At 39.8% G+C, this 16,992-nt stretch overlaps 1 protein-coding gene across 1 annotated transcript in view; it reads left to right on the top strand.

The window, feature by feature from the left end:
- FBXW4 (F-box and WD repeat domain containing 4) overlaps positions 1-16,992 on the top strand; it is a 150,290-nt gene that overhangs the window by 68,856 nt on the left and 64,442 nt on the right. The window lies entirely within an intron of this gene.

Below are 16,992 nucleotides of genomic sequence, written 5' to 3'. Positions count from 1 at the left end.
AATGCATTACAAATATGCAAAAATAATAAGAAATAATTTAAGATACATTTAAAGTTCCCATATTTTCTGAAACACCCCAGTCTTTGCTGAGCTGCCACCAAACCAGCAAGTGACCTGGCCAGTCTTGCTTACTTAAAGGGTTATTCTAAGTACCATCACCACTTCAGTGATTTGCCTGGAGTTTGTGTGTACAGCATTTAGCAATGAAATGCTGCATATACAAATATTAACCTCATCTGCTTCCGTAGGTGTAACTTCACCTCTGGCTGTGTCATTGGACTATCAACAGCTAATGGCAGTTCTGTGCATATTTCTGTAAACAGGATAGCAGTCTTTGGCTGAGAGTGATCAGCTGACGCTCCCGGCCAATGAAGGACCGTCAGAATCTGCATTCAGCTGTGCAGAAGTGCATGTCTGGCTATAGAGGAGACCTGGTGCCCGGCAGGACGAGGTAAGAGGGCAAAGCATTGCAAAACGATTTGTCCCATCACTGTGAAATGAGGCTAGGGCTCTCCTGGCATCATAACCTATACAGCGTGCTGTAGTGGTTATGGTGCTAGAAGTAACTAACTTTCTATCACAATGCTGAGCTTGTCCCATAGGTGATGTTTTATGGTAACATTAATGGTTTATGGAAATTGTATTTAAATTACTTATTTTTTTATGTACATCCCTAACTTTGGATTTTTTGAGGGGAGGAAAGACTGCAGGATGGAAGCAAGATGGTTAAAGAAACAAATAATACAAAAATAAATAAATCTGTGTAAACAAATTACCTATAAATGACCCTAAACTTTGACCCTAACATGTATTGGTGCATGGAGTGCCCCTTTAACAATGTAATATCTCATTAGCACTTAGGGTGATACATGTGTTATGCTCAATGAAAACGTTTAGTAGCATTGAACTTTTCTGTGCTTGGAAAAGTTAATGGTCTTCGAAAGAAACAAACAAACAACATTTTCTTCTGTGTCTAGTGAGATCTACAAAGATCTACAAAGCTTACAGTAAGAACGTAACTTTTAGCTATGGTTGGCCGGACCAGTTTACTAATGAAGAAAAACCGTATTTCCTTTCAATAGAAGGGTCCATCTCAGTGTGACTGATGAACCTGAAGATTTATTAGTGTGGTAAAAACAGCTGCTTGCCGGCATCAAATAAAAAGTGAGATGTTTGATGATCAGAGGAAGCAATTAGCAGCATATTAAAAGCTAGCAGAGTGGTTGGCCTTTTACTTGCCCAACTGAGGGAGCAAATCAGTCCCCGCGAGTAACTCCAAAATTTATCGCCATCAAACAATGGTCATATGTTTTAACCACAGACTCTACCAGTTTAAATCTGTTGTTAAAGGAACAGTAAAGCCAATATTTCATCCTGAAAATATTTTGAAGATTTTTTTTTTTTTTAATGTTACTTTGCTTCCACGGTTTCATACAAGATTTCTTAAAAATATATAAATAATAGTTTTAAAAAACTGCACTGGGTCATAGCTCAGTGCTTTCTGTATACCATCAACATTTTAAATGGACAAAGAGGGAGCTCTTTACTTTTCTCGTAGCAGCCACACCCCCACTCACACCCCTAAAATGAAAGTGACTTACTAATAACAATTTATGTAATCATTAATTGAGAACAGGAACAATGTGTCATATTTACACAGACTGAGTTCTAAAAAAATTAGTTGTAGTTTAAACTTTAAAGACACATTACTGTTACAGCTCTGTAATACACTCAGACACACCAACAATATGGAGCTGCTAGAAAAGAGGGGCATTAGGATAGAAAAGAGGGACAGCGGGATTTGGTCCTAAAATGGGGTCTGTCCCTCCTAAATAAGCACACTTGGGTGCTTTCATGTTACCTATTAACAGAAGCATTGTGCCTTCTGCCTTCAATTTATTACCAACCTGATTATGTTTTTGGTTTGGTTGTTTTAGTTCCAAATTTGAAATTAACTGTTCAATTCCCGATTTAGAGAATAACCCAGCAAGTGCTGATAACCTGTTCTCACTCCTTGGTAATGTGTGTACCTGGACCGTTCTCCCCATTGACCAGGTTTATTCACGGGATATGGAACATCTGGATTTATTTGTTGCAGAAAGGGTTGTCCACCCTCGGCCCTCCACCTCTCATTGGGCTTTATTTGACTTGACTCAGTCTGAGATAGTAAGGACAACACAGAGCTCTTGGATAGATACTGGACATTCTTCCACATAAGAATGAACTTGCAATGGAGACTAGTGCATTAATGTCCTTCACTGGTCTGCTTCTATTGGTACAACGACTATGTACAACGCTTGTGTGTTTTATTGTTGCTGTTTTGGGTGTGTGCGCATCCTGTAAAAGGGAAATGTACTAAACATTCATATTTAAAGTTTCACTGGTTTGTAGTGGCAAAATGCAAAATTCACAGATATATATGTGTAGGTACATAATCTATTTGGAATCGCCTGCGCCTCCTTAGATCACACAGGACACAATTTGCATACTCGTTGGTACGGTACTCGGCTGCAAAATACAACTAATCCTAACGCATATTAATCTACTAACCTTGGCCTTCTTGGTACCAGTGTTAATTTTGTCGACAAACCATTTTAGTCGACTAAAACGAAAATAATTCAGATGACTAAAATACGACTAAAACTAAATTGAAATTTGCCACCAAAATTAACACTGCACAGAGGGGCTGTGGAAGGGGCAAAAGAGACAGACCAGGGCTTGGGAGAGAGAGACAAGTAGAGGGGCTCGGAGGACACAAAGAGATACAGAGGAGCTGGGGCAAAAGAGACAGGTAGAGGCTTTATTTAAACCCATAAGATTTTAGTCGTGTTGAGTAAAATCGACTGGAGGTAAAGGGGGGGGGGGGGGGGGGGGGGGAGGGGGTGTTTGCATTAAATACTTTCTTTATTTATTAAAGAAAATACTCAATGGTGAAGCGGGAATTGTGGGAAAATAACGCTAGCAAGGGGTTCAGGAGACAGCGTAACAAAACAGGAAACTGAAGTTCAACCCATTTCTGAATGTTTCTGGCACTCCCAGAGAGAGTTATTTTCTCATAATAAACGATTTAATCTGTACTTATATTGGGTTATTTTTTTAAATCAGGGCAATGCCATGACATACATGTCCCAGTCTCTCCCGGGCAGCAGCTACATAATAATATGCAGGAGAGGAACTGGGGAGACAGAACATTATCTGTTTTGGGTGAAGGACTCCATTAATGGCAATTGCTGCAAGTGGTGTAACTCCCAGTAATACCAGGCAGGCAAGGACCTGCATCTCCCATTGCTGCACTAGGATTAGTGGGAGGGGGGAGGTTATCACTTATCACACGTATAACTCATATTTTAAAGGCATGCAACACCGTGACCTAAAACATGTGTTATCTGATAAAATAAGGCATTTGTTTAGTAAGAGATTTAAATATAGCATTCTTCAGCTATGTATTCCCGTTTGTTTAATTGAAGTTAATGCCAACTGCATATTTTTAGCAACCTACCCTTAAAAAGGAACAGTTCGTCCTAGTTTTTTTTTTCTTTTCTATTTATAGGAAATATATAAACAAATAAAGAATTATTTTGTAAATGTTCCTGTATATTCAGGAGTATTGGCGGTGTTGCCATTCATACAGGAAATGCAAAATACTTGACTTGAATGGGAGTCCCTGTCACTGTATTGTGCATGCGCAAGTGACGCTCATTCTCTCTCAATGGAAACCTCTCCTAATAATTTTATTCCAAAAATATGGATTGACTGAGACCTCAGGCACTTCTTGGTTGAAGTGTTTGTAAATAATGGTCAGTCAGACACCTGTTAGGGTTTAAAACCAGTGCTAACATGTTTTTACCATTGGCCTCGAATTTATTTAAAGGAACACTCCAAGCACCATAACCACTACAGCACCGCCTGGATCATTTCTGGTGGTTTAACTCCTTAAAGAGATTCTATAGTGTTAGGAATACAAAGCTGCAGCAGAGTGCGAGGACATCCAACATCAGTTAGGTGACCAAAGGTCCAGTAAAATCCCAAGAGCTTCTACTGGCTGTCTACCAGACCGCCGATAGAAGCTGCCTTAGTGATGCAATGTAAACATTGCCGTTTTTAAAAAAACTGCAATGATTAACATTACAGGAGTAACTGGGACAGGGACACTGCATCCAGACCACTTCGATGAGCTGAAATGGTCTGGGTGCCCCTTTAAGATAAGGCAGCACCATATACTTCCAAGCACCAAATCAACTTCATTAAAATAAAGTTATTATGGTGCCTGTAATGTTCATTTGAAGTTTACTGATATTTATACATTGTTGACTGTTGATTGTTTATACTGTCTGCAGTTTGATGTTGTTTTCTTCTCTAATTAGCAATTTGTGTTTGTGTTTCTTTTAACATTCTGTTTTTGTTTTTTAAATATTATTATTATATTAAGTTACATTCTCATCGTGCTATTGATATTGTCATCCGTTTGGATGTTTGTGAATTTTTTTGCATTTGAAACATTTTGATCCATTTTGTCCTTAATATCGAAAGGGACAGTGAATGTGTAAGGGTTGCATAGCTAATAATATGCCAGGGAAGTTACAAGCACATTATCAATAGTTTTACATTTATTGAAAAGTGCGGGTCACAAGGGTCAAGTGCACGTGTAGTGAGTATTTTAAGAATACACTTCTTACTGTGTTTAGGTTTCAAGAAAGGCAAAGTGTGTGATTAAAATAGAGGTGAAAGTATCCCAGAGGTATGGAGAGATGAGGGAGGATCTGCGTTGGTGAAAGGTGAGAGTTGATACACCCTTGAGATGAATATGAGAGAGGTCATGAGATGCTGGAGAATAGACATCAAACGTGTTGCGAAGGATCCACGGAAGTAGATCAGTAAAGAGTGATGCAGTGATAGATCTAAAACCAGTGAAATGTCCAGAGAAGTAGGTCCCTTTCGAGAAGAATTAAACATTTTGATGCACGCCATGATATTATCCACAAGTATTTGCAGTGCTGTGTTTAGGCATCACTGGTAAGATTGAGTGTTTTAGTAGTCAAGACTGTCGACAAAGTATTTTTTTTTATATTGTGAGATTGCTGCAATGACAAAAATCAAAAGCAAGACCAAAACATGTACAAGTATATATGTTTCTTTTTTAAGTTGAACATGGCTGTGTTTAAGAGGAAATAAATATTTTTGGAAGGAATTTGTAACATTTAAGGCAGCGAGAAATGACTGCTAATCAAATTGAATGCAAGGGCAGATCATTCTAAGTGTGGCCGAGTGTCACAAACGGACAGGTGACAGCCAGGGTCAAAGTGTTCCAGAGGGTGGCCCAGCAAACAACTAAGAGGTTAAGAGGTTCAGGAGGAGCTGATAGAGGGAACCCTTAAAAAAGACGTGATTTGAGCAACGTGTATTGGACACATTACGTGCCTGCTTCTGCAGGTTCACATAGAACAATCAAAGCAGGAGTTATTTTCTCAAAAAATACTCCATATACATAATTTAAAAAAATATATAACTAAGTTTCAATAAATACATTTAAAAAAAATAAAAAGTGAAAGTTTTATGGCACTTGTCATTTAAGCTACAATAAATAAGCAGCTCAGTAAACTTACTTTGCTGATTTTTTTTTTAAATTTATTTTTATTCATAATTCTTGTCCATCGAAAAGACTTATCACAAAACAAACTATATCTTGCATGAATAATTATACCGATTTTGTTACTCTCATTTCATATTAAACACACCTTCTTGTGCTTTCACCACATTAGCATAACATTATTCAATATGATAATAACATTTCAAATTGTCTCTGTGACCCTTTGTGCAATTGAAATTTAATATATAGTAAAATAGATTTTGTTAAACATTTTCATCAGATTCTTCCCATTGGGGTCATTATTTTACCAGAGAGAGAGAGACACTCTTTCTCTTTCTCTCTCTCGTGGTGGGAGGCTGGGGTCCTGATGAATAGGACCTACTAAAATAAAGGAGCAAAATTGTGATGGTTGAATTTCGAGTGTAAAGGGCTTTTTTCCCCCCACACCTGGATTGGAGCTTTTTGGTGTTGAGGTGCTACAACAAAGATTTTTCTTCATTTGGCCACAATTGTCTGCGAGAGATCTGGGAATAGTTGTGATTGTTGCCAAATTTAGTCAAATTTCTCCTTGTTCCTTCTATTAGCTTCAAACATTGCCATTAGAGGAAATAGGCCCCCAGACGTTTTACCGGACCATTTTCTTTAGGGTTAATTTGTTTGTCCGAACTGAGTATTGCTGATGCCACAGCCATTTATAAAGTGCCAGGACATTGGAAACAGGTAAGCTGTGCTGCTCCCACTGTGTCCGCTAGATGGGGGACTACCTATATATTTTTATTCCACCTTTAGATTTAAATGTCTTATTTGAAAATGATTTGTAACCGTCAAAATGTTTCATTGTCCCATCAATGTTTTGTGAGTGAGGCCATAACATTCTCTTCAACTTAGAATAATTCATACCACCCATAATCTGACCAAGTCCAAGTCACAAGCATGCTGCATTTTTTCCAATATTTAAAAATAACTTGTTTTCTTCAATCCACATTGTGCACAGTACTCTGGACATTCCGCAAAGAAAGGGTTAATTATATATGCTTTCTTTCTGGCTTTTACTTCCTTGGCCACAAACGCCTTTGCAGTCTTCAAGAGTATTAATGGCTTTGCTATGAAAAAAATCGGACAAATCTGTTTCTGTCTGTATGAGTAGCATTATATAAATGGGGTATTATATTTCACGTAGAACAATTCACCAAAGGTATTTTCTTTGTTTTGAACAGGAATGGGGGACGTACAATACTATTATAGACAGATGTATAGGTTTTTTTTTTCCATCCTTGAATTAACGTTTGGAGAGAGCGCTTTCTAGGCGCTCTTTGTAGTTTGGGAAACCAATACCGGCTTTGAGAGTGTACTTGTCTGTATTATGTGTCGAAACGTCAAGAAAGTGATGTGCTTAGCAAGAAATTTCTTTAGCAATGTCTGGGAAGTCTCTCAATCAACGGAGATTTCTATTTGGTTATTAAAAAGCAGACGCTCACCTGGTGTGTAATGACAGGCTGTTCAGTACTTACTTATTTGTACAGCCATCTCATACTTTCATCTCATGCTACCTCCTTTACAAAGTCCCTAACCCATTTGTTTTTTCATGCTGAGCACAGGTCCACCTCTAACTGTGCTTACAAGTTAGAAGGATTTTTTCTGGTATTCACGGCTTGGCTATGAAAGACTTTTTACTAATTACATTGTCTTAAAATGACCACTTTCAATCAAATCACCTTCTCACTGACTTTCTTCATTTAATTTTTTTCTTTGCTCCTGCTGGGGGAACACTTTGTGTTTGGTTTTGTATTTAGACATACAAAGGCCCACCCGTTGGTGTAAGCCCCCCATGTAAATCTACAGGTACATGCTTAAAGTAAAGCAGATAATTACAAGGTTCCTCAGGTGAAAGCAGCTTTAAACAACTATAAACAAATTGGATTAGGTTTGGAATGAACAACATTGGGGGTAGGAAGCTTCAACCATGTAAGGAGAATTCCAGCCTTGTATCTAGGAATCGGTATTAAAGTGGCACTGTCGCATATTTTGCAAGACTCTAATAGATCACGTGGTGGTGGTGGCCAGGAAGAGCTGCTGGAGAGAAAAACTTATCTTCATTCTTGTTGTCAATATCTTCTTGTCACTATACTTATTTGTGACAGTACAAAATGGAGTCTCAGGAGAAGACCTTGTGATCTTCCCATGATCTTGTGCATGTGCCATAAGGTGTCATAGACCTCTAGTGCTCAGCATGCACGTTGATGCCAGTTTCCATTACCCTTTGTGATGAAGGCTGATGGGAATTAGTGGTGGAAACTCTGCCTTTTGCCAGAGATTGGCAATTATGTGAGACAAAGTTAGGGCTACTTATGTATATCTTTTGGTAGAGTTGGAATTTCAGAGAATAGTGACAGTTCCTCTAAGCAACATTGTATCAACAAAGAAAAAATACATCAAGTTCGGAATTTTATAACCTAGTTCGGTACAAGAGAAAAAAAAAAAAGGATTGCACTTTCTCAATAAATAAAGTGTTTTTTTTTCTTTCTTTTTCTTTTCAAGCTCGGTCTTTCAACTATGGGAGGATTGAGATTTGAGAAGTGAAATCTTTGTACCAACATTAATCCTTTCAAATCCTCACCCAGAATCCACGTCCTAGCAATTAGAAGATTATGTCCAAATCAGAGACTTCATCTCCTTCACAAGCTCTTCACCCAGACACTATATTGCATCTTTACACCCAGAGAGACATTCATTGGGTTCATTCACTAAACTGTGAATTGACAAGGTCGTTGCAAATCCCTAGATTGGAAAGATCCCAAACTGTTATATTTAAAAAAAAAAAAAAAAAAAAAACTATTTTATTGTATATTCTGAATATAATATATGTAATATTATCATGGCAAACTGTACTACTAATTTGTCTTTTTTTCTGGACCTATTTTACAAATTGATATTTTCATTGTAAATGAAGAAATATTGGAATGTAGCCATAAAATGATTTTAGAAGGGAAATAAAGTACACAGACCTCCAAATATGCTATCTACTTATATTTCACTGTGCAGTGCTTGACGTAAAAATGACACACTGTATTAACCGCATGGGGCTGCAATGCTATTTAATATGTAATATTGGCTCTAATCTAAACTTGACTCGCAGTCAATATTCTAGAGCCTCTATTTTACATTTAATGCATTAAACAACTTGAAGCTTTCAGATAATAGAATTAAAATGTTATTCAATACTGGATGGAGGGGAATTGACATTTTCTTATGTAAAGTGCCTGATATAGGGTGCCCTTGTGTCTCCTTCCTTTGATATATGAAAAATGTAGGTGGTTTGCATATTCCCTGAGTTCGGCAGGACTTGAACCTCTCTCCTACAGAAAAGATCTTTATTTGTTGAAGTTCAGGTTCATTTAGTATAGGGGGTTATCTGACTTTGCAATTAAAATAATGCATTTGCATTTTTTGAGTGTATTTGTTAAACATAGTGCCTTATTTTTATTCAGAATTGCTTATCCAATCAGTTTGAGCTCTAGAAACTCATATCACCCAAATGTCCCAGATCTGATGGGGCAGTCCTGATTTGGAACCTGCGCCACAATCCTGTGTTTGTTCTCTTTCTTCCTGCTTTCGGGTAATCGCAGATAAAAATCGCAAGAAAGAACCATATATTTGTATGCCACATGTTTGCATCAGTGTAAGGCAATTGCAGACCTTTCTGCCCATGCAACATTGCGTCTGCAAACATCTGTATATGAGTAACCTCTAGCACCCCTTTCCATAAACTGCACATCAGAAGCAAATATTGCATCAGTGATATGGAATATGAAGGTATAGAAATTGCTCGTGGAGGTATTTAAAAAAAAAAAAAATGTGGTGGGGGGCAGGGCCTGTACCTCATGGCGGCTGGTCACACTTTGTGAAAGCCCCACACTCAACTCCTGCCTAAAATACCACACACTATATGCAAAGCCACCGTAACTAATGACCTGCCTGTGTGCGTACGTACCTATTATTGTATAAACCGGAGGTTCTAGTGAGGTCTGGTGGGCCTGTTAACCGAGAAAGGCGGCCGCTCTCTTGGGGCGTGCTAAACTGCTTCCTAGCAGGCATTCAGCATCTGTAGGGTTCTCTACGCCATGCTTCTCACTTATACCACTACATGTTTTCCTAGCGTGATTGTTACTACTTTACATATATACCTGTGCCGTTCCTCTTGACATTTTGTGGTCTACCTTAAGCCTGTATTCAATTGTTTTGTGATGCAACATACGTCAATGTCATATAGTGTATATCTCACTGCACTACAAAAAAAAAAAAGGCCGATCCTCTGTGCAGTATTCCACGAAGCTCAGATGTCCTACTCTCAGGGCCATTTCAAGGCACACATGTTCTGGTCTGGTGGGAGTTTTATTTCTGGACAGAAACTGCCACGATTATTTTAGCCCTCCCCCAAAAACTATACGGTGGGAGAAGAGTGTAGAAACGCCATGAAACCTAACACAATAACACTTTATTTAACGTCATGTAATATAGAAGATACCGACTAAACTGCACCACCAGGGCACAAGCGGCACTCACCATGCAAACGCAGAGCAGCAAAAGCCACAGGAGAACTTCCCGCTGACCAGCCTCGGTGCCGACGCAAGCACCGATGACAAACCCTGCTCAACTTAGCGGACTCATGCAACTTAGCTGGAACCCAGGGACATTGAACTAAGCTCATTCTTAGTATCACTATCTTCAGCTGTGCTCAGCCAGACGCACTGCATCCAACCCACACAGCATGCTTTACACACTATATTAAGCGAGGAAAACAATCTAGAATGCCACACTAGCAAACTTTAGGGCTCAGACACCCACTTTAACTCATGACAAGCGTCACCAAACTTAACCCTAATGTAAAGATGTATAAAACATTGAATTTGAGGCATTCCTATAGTCTGCTAACACATTAAAACTAGAGCCAATCACTCAGTGCCCAGGGCACACACGTCAGTATAGATAACCTGAGTGCTAAGCTATGCTGATTTTCTAAACTACTGACAAATATCACTCTACTAGTGTTATCCGTTTGTTATTACACTTTAAAAAAAAATAAATGTGCACAGTTACTCATGCCATACCATTGTATTTACCTGTCTACTAAATTCCTGGATATAGCTATTGTGGCATGGCTGAAAAAAATGCTACCTGTATAATCTATGCACGGAAAATAAAGAATTTAGTATAGAAGATATGATGAAGCATATATTAAGCGAAAATATACCACATCGGGGTTCCAGCTCATTTATAATATCAATGTTTTGGTTTTGTTGTTCATAATGAAGTCTCCGGTGATGCAATTTTTTCCTATAATATACAGTGTATTGTTATTTAATATATGTGTGCAGTCTTATGGTTAGATTATTTTGCTAATCACTGGCATTCTGGATCTTGACCTCTGCGGTGGATGCAGATTCCGTGGTTGTGGCAGAAAAGAATGTGGCAAGGAGACTGACATCGAGCTCCAAGTTTCCTCACTGGTATGCACTAGAATCCGGCAGGACAGGAGAACCAGTCTGTACACGGGTCAGCGTGTTTCTCTGGAAAAAGTATAGGGGGTGAACAGTGTCAGAATTCGCAGGGCGCACTGTGGTCGCCTCGAATCAGGACAAAATGGAGAGCAAACTTTTCTAAAATGGAAGCTTGTAACACGCATTGTCTCGACAAGATGGAGTCTGTGCTGGAGAGGGGGTAAGTATTTAACGTCTCATAATGCACTTAAATATGTTATTGCTTAAAGTGAACTTGTCATATTTACTTTAAATACTGACACCAATATTTGTTTTATAGTTTTGCCGTATCTGAGTTAATACAATAAATTATTTAATCTTTCCCCCAACACATCTGTCCGTTTATTGAATAAATCTCTGGACCTTAAATTTTTTTTTTTTTTTTAAATGGTGGTACCATGCCTCCAGCCACTCCCCCAAATCAAGTGACCCTCTAATTTATTGGGACATTTGCAGTAGAAGTAGCGTGATTGTGCATCCATGAAATGATCCTTACCTTGATGTCTGCCGTAGTTTTTCTTGCACTTTGTACCGGATCTCTGGAAACATATATCTTGATGCAATGAAGCCAACTAATTTAGCATATTTGCTGACAATCTGCTACATACTTATCCCCAGCACTCAAAAGCCATCTATTAAAATAACAACAAATGTATTCTTCTCTTTAACAACCTGATGAGCCGTTTTCAAAAGTACCACTTAAATAATGATAGACCTCCAGTATCCAGCCTCCTAATTACTGTTTAGCGAGCACCAAGTGTGCTGTAATACATGTGAAATTACCTCCCCATGGAGGGAACTCTAGCCCCCAGTCCTGCAGTCCCTGTTCAGAGTGGAATGCTGTGTGCAGGATAAGAAGCAGGGTGTGTTCATTATTCTAGCAATCTGTTTGGCTGTCATGCATCGCCTACTTTTTAATGGCAATAGATCTTCATCCCTTGGGCCACCAGACCCTGAGGCTCTTTAAAAAGAAAAAAAGAAAAAGCAACCAAACAATAACTTATTCGCTAATATTGCATATGTTAAAAAAAGGCTGATCAAATAACACTGTTACTTAAATTTAAATAAGATGCTAACAGATGTGAAGAAATGAAAGCCTATCTGTATAATTCGATCCAGGTAGATTTCCACCCATCCACTATTCAGAGATATTGTGCTTTTATTCAAGCATGGAAACAGTTCCATATATTTGTGATTGTTACAAAATGCTTGTTTTGTTCACCTTTGGTTCCAGCTGATTTCGATTGTTGCCCTTACAGAAATTATTAAAGGAAAACTCCAAGCACCAAAACCGCTACAGTGTTCTGTAGTGGTCATGGTGCTATTAGTGCCCCCCTCCAAGTAGTCAAACTGGTTTGTTTTTTTTAACGGTTTGTCTTCTTACTTGGGGTCCACTAGGCTCCGCTCCCTTCCCTTTTTCCTGCATCAGTGGATCTGTCTCAGCCGCTGAGCCCTGTAGTGCCGGGCTCTCTGAGAGGCAGGAATTGATGCCCAGTGGAACGCGGGTAAGAAGTCACACTATTAGCAAATGGTTTTACTACCTACATTTTTTGGCGCCAGGACACTACTCTACAGTAACATTTAATTAACTGTAACCAAAAAGCACATTGAACAATTATCCATTTATTCCTATGATTATATTGGCAGTTTGGGTCTGGGAAAGTATTGGATTTTCAGTAGTGTTTCAATCTTTTCCTATCGGTTCTGCAAGCTTTAGGTTAGAGCTTAATGTGTTCCCGGAGAGTATGTAAGGTTTAGGCACTCTGGGTATACGGGCTGTAGATTAGAAATTGGCCTTTAGTAATTGATTTCACTCAAGAAGCACAAGCAACTTTCATTTCAGAAGGTTGCAAAAAAATAATCTACATGGAGGGGTGGATTTTTATCTGACTGCATTCCTCTACTTCAGCGGTTCCCAAACAAGCACACAGGGGAGCCGCAAGATATTTTCCCGGTGCTATGATCATATGATAATAGCACCGGGAACTGTACCTCCCTCTCCCCTGCCGGCTCTGCAGGCCCAGAGGGGAGAAGTGTGATTCTAGCAGCCGGCGAGGGAGGGAGAGAGGACCCGGGGGAGAAGCGCTAACTTGCAGCTCTGCCGGGTTCTCCTCTCGCGAGTTTGGAGCGTTGCCGTGGTTTCCACGGCAAGGCTCAGAATCTTCTGAGAGTGAACGAACTCTAGCAGCTCCTGAGGCTGCTAGAGTTTACGGTCACCAGATGGACCACCAGGGCTTCCCCACTGGATCACCAGGGATTGCCTTGTACTGTCCCCCCTCCCAGGCAAATGGTAAGCAGGGAGGATATTAAAATTATTTTTAAATAAAAAAAAAATATATATATTTATAAATTTGCCCTCTTACCCCCAAAGAGACAAATAACTCCCCCTGTACACACACACACTGCTTCCCCATACACACACACACAATGCCCATACCCACACACAACGCTCCCCCAAACATACACACACTACCCCCCCATACACACAGTACCCCCCATACACACACACACACACTGCCCCCCCCCCCACACACGCTGCACCCCCCACGCAACCTGCCCCCCACACCCTGTACTCCTCACACATCTAGATCTGCGCTTGATCGGCAAGCATTTCTGCCAAACAGGGGCCCAGTATATGCTGCAACTCTGTACATATATACAACCTTGAATTTTTTTTACTTGAGGCGCCTTGGAGAAATATTAAAATACTAAGGGCGCCTTGAACTAAAAAGTTTGGGAGCCACTGCTCTACTTATGTATCTGAGGATAACACGTGTTCTTTTAATTATGTGTACTTCTGCCACGTGATGTATTGCATTATAGACTAGCTTGACAAAGACCTCTTAGCAGATCGAAACGTTGCTGCTCTTTTCTGTTCTATTAAAACTGCCTGCGGCTTGAACACCTTGAGTGCCTGGATATTCTCTTTTTTGCCTCATCGTTGTGGGATGGGTGGTCCTGCTCTGGAGCATCGGGTGGCTGCTGGGATGGAGTGCAGCTCCGATCTTCATTGTTGCATTATTGATTTGTCCAGAAACATTGTTACAATGCTATTTTTGTTCACTGAATCCTTCTAGAGAATCGGATTCCAAAAGGAACCCTTTTCACGTATGCAAGTATTACTCCGGTCACCTGAAATGCAGCAATGCATCGAATAGAACATTGTGGAGATATTTGTTTCCATGGTAGTAGATGCGTGGGTTTTAGAGGAAAACAATGGACTGTAACTGTATTCTCTAAATTGGGAATTATTAATAATTCAACGCAAATTCAAATAGAATTTCATATTGAAATTCACTGTAGTTTATTTAGAACGATTCTCCAAGCCAGCTATGTTTTTAGTTTAGCTGTATTGTTTTAGAAGTTGAAATTAACTTTAACTTCCGGACAATTCACACTTGAGTGAACAAACCTTTTTTTCATATCTGTGAATTGAATAAACTTGTGTATGCATATTACAGCCACTGTATTGCTTCTCATTCTGGAGGCGGATTACCCATGAGGCCAATAAGGCAGCCGCCTAGGGCCCAGGGCTTCAGGGTCAAGCAGGGTCCCAACTGGCCTCTGTCTGGGGCTGGAGCTCCGCTTTGCCTGTGAGGGGATCCTCATTGAACCAGCAGGGAGATCAGAGGGAGCTTCATGGTCTGCATTAATATTGGGTGCCTACCAATTTAAGAGTTCCTCTTACGGCCACCGGCGCTTCTCAATGGCACTGCAGCCAGCACTCAATCATTAACTGAACACCAAACCACAAGGGAGCTCTTAAAGTAGCCTGCGCATGATATTGGTGCAGACAACAATGCTCCCCCACCAGACCATCAGGGAAGGCTCTCCACTGAATCACCAGGGAAAGTAAGTAGGAGTAGGGTGCAAACACACAAGCACACTCTGCCTCCCTCCCATATACCACTATTGGCCTCCTCCACACACAACACTTAGCCACTTTACACGCTCTCACATACATATAACAGTTATCAACACACACAGAAGCTGTCTGGCACCATGCCTATGGCCCTGAGTGGCTTTAATGTGGCTCTGCTAAAATGCAGAAAACAGAGGGGCAGCAAATGCCAGAGAATGAAAGCTGGCACTGACTTTTATTCGCGTGGACAAGTCGTGCTTTAAGATTTCTCACCTATCTTCAGATATATATTTACGGTACCGGTAAAATAACTTACCGATAAAGCGTCACTTTCCTGCAGATCATATAGGTGCTGCTGTGTTCCCAAGATGCTCTAAAAATTAAATAAATAAGCTTAAACAGCACCACCCCCTGAGAGAATCTAGACAGAAATATGGTAATAAGTTTCACCCACAATGCCCTGCCTACTCCAGTTACGCACTCAATACATCTTCAGCCTGGCATTTGGGTTGATTTAACAAAGTCACGGATAACACTCTAGTCAGTTATTATAAGCTAGTATTCGCAATAAATTTGCATTTAATGCAGATTTCCGGTTGTCAAAGCCTTCAACAGACACAGACAGCATAATACTGTATAATGTACAGAAAAGTGAGAACACCCCTCACATTTTTGTAAATATTTTATTATATCTTTTCATGTGACAACACTGAAGAAATGGCACTCTGCTAAAATGTAAAGTATTAAGTGTACAGCCTGTATAACAGTGTAAATTTGCTGTCCCCTCAAAATAACTTAACACACATCCATTAATGTCTAAACCGTTGGCAACAAAAGTGAAAATTTACAAATTGGGCCCAATTAGCCATTTTCCCACCCCGGTGTCATGTGACTTATTAGTGTTACAAGGTCTCAGGTGTGAATGGGGAGCAGGTGTGTTAAATTTTGTGTTTTCATTCTCACACTCTCATACTGGTCACTGGAAGTTCAACATGGCACATCGTGGCAAAGAACTCTCAGAGAATCTGAAGAAAAGAATTGTTGCTCTACATAAAGATGGCCTAGGCTATAAGAAGGTTGCCAAGACCCTGAAACTGAGCTGCAGCACGGTGGGCAAGACCATACAGTGGTTTTACAGATTCCACTCAGAACAGGTCTCGCTATGGTCGACCAAAGAAGTTGAGTGCACGGTGGAAGAGGACAGTGTCAACCTGTGAAGCTCTGGTGAACTCTATGTCCATGAGGGTTAAGGCAGTGCTGGAAAATAATGGTGGCCACACAAAATATTGACACTTTGGGCCCAATTTGGACGTTTCCACTTAGGGGGTTGTACTCACTTTTGTTGCCAACAGTTTAGACATTAATGGCTGTGTGTTGTTATTTTGAGGGACAGCAAATTTACCCTGTTATACAGGCTGTACACTTACTACTTTACATTGTAGCAGAGTGTCATATCTTCAGTGTTGTCACATGAAAAGATATAATAAAATATTTTACAAAAATATGAGGGGTGCACTCACTTTTGTGAGATACTGTATATTAATTGTGCGCATGCATATGAGACTATATCGGATACCAGGTATTTGGAGAGATTCCTGGCAAAATGTGGATATTTTGATATAAATTAAAAAATATATGTATGTGTGTGTGCTTGGCTTTCTAAGCCCTCTCAGTAGTATTTTGAGTCCTGGGAGTCTGAGAGTTCTGCACAGTATCGTAGCTTTAACTAGAACTGCACTCTTCTGGGCAGCGAGCTCAGATGTCCCACCTGGAATCTGTTGAAGCCACTCTCCCAATGTATATCTAGATATTTATTGTATTTCTTTTTCTCTCTTTCTCTAAATTGTATATGACTGGTCTATTAACAATTTTGGGACAGTGTCTGCATTGCATATGTATTGTGACATGAAGAGGTTTTAATATATTTAAAAAGCACACTGCCCCAAAATACATCCAGGGTAAAGAGAAACAGGCTGCTTTCCGAACGTTTCCTAACGTGGAGATGG

Source organism: Pelobates fuscus, chromosome 10 (assembly GCF_036172605.1).
Source record: "Pelobates fuscus isolate aPelFus1 chromosome 10, aPelFus1.pri, whole genome shotgun sequence".
Lineage (NCBI taxonomy): Eukaryota > Metazoa > Chordata > Amphibia > Anura > Pelobatidae > Pelobates > Pelobates fuscus.
This window is presented reverse-complemented; position numbering and strand designations above follow the sequence as displayed.